This window comes from Sarcophilus harrisii, chromosome 4 (assembly GCF_902635505.1).
Source record: "Sarcophilus harrisii chromosome 4, mSarHar1.11, whole genome shotgun sequence".
Lineage (NCBI taxonomy): Eukaryota > Metazoa > Chordata > Mammalia > Dasyuromorphia > Dasyuridae > Sarcophilus > Sarcophilus harrisii.
The window spans coordinates 31,364,588-31,365,434 of record NC_045429.1 but is presented as its reverse complement, the minus strand read 5'-3'; the positions used below and the strand labels follow the sequence as shown (position 1 = coordinate 31,365,434).

Here is an 847-nt window from a genome sequence, read left to right as displayed (position 1 = left end):
TGTTAATGACGACCTCCGTCGTTGCTCGATCCCATCCTTTCCTTCTAGACCGTATGGGATTTTCTGGAGAGAGACACAGAAGAGGGTATATCTTATCCTTCTCCGGATTTGACAGATATGAAACAGAGGAAAATGGGATTAAAGCGACGACGAAATTTGCCTAGAGTCACACACACCTAGAAAGTAAAACGAGTCTCCACTGGAGTGTGAATCCACTACTTTTCCTCTAAAAGGAAGTTATGACCCCGACGTGATTTGAACACGCAACCTTCTGATCTGGAGTCAGACGCGCTACCGTTGCGCCACGAGGTCGCCGTCGGCCAGTGATCTTACTTCCCTCTTAAACAGGGACTCCCACTGTGTCCTGGCCAGGACTTTAAATTAGGGATAAAGTTTCCGCAAGTCGCAAGAACGACCAGGGATTTCCCCCTAGTCCTGGTGCTTCTAATTCTAGAATGCTAAGAGGAGAGACGGGCAATACGATAGGATTATCCTTTTGCTAGAGTACTCTATAAAGACTCGTTTATCCTATATTAATTATTTATGAAATGTGATTTCAAAGTACTGAAATATCCCAACGGGATTTTAGGGGCAAATGGGACCTTCTCATTCACATTCTCTTTATTCCCTGTAGATATTCTAGAGGACTCTCCAGAGAATAGAAAATACTAACGATGGTAATTCTCTAGTGAATACGACCTGTGACTCTATGGGGAGCATTTTTGGTTTACCACTGGAAATGAATTAACAAAGTGAAATTGTCTCGGTAAACGACAAGATAAAATGGACCCTGGAATGAAGTTTTGCTTCTGGGAGGAAAAAAGAAAAAAAATTGGAGGTAGGATAA

The 847-nt window shown here is 42.6% G+C and overlaps 1 non-coding gene across 1 annotated transcript; it reads right to left on the bottom strand.

The window, feature by feature from the left end:
- Positions 1–240: 240 nt before the first annotated feature.
- On the bottom strand, positions 241–312 carry TRNAW-CCA. Its single transcript has one exon. It is a non-coding gene; the product is annotated as a tRNA-Trp (tRNA).
- Positions 313–847: the final 535 nt, after the last annotated feature.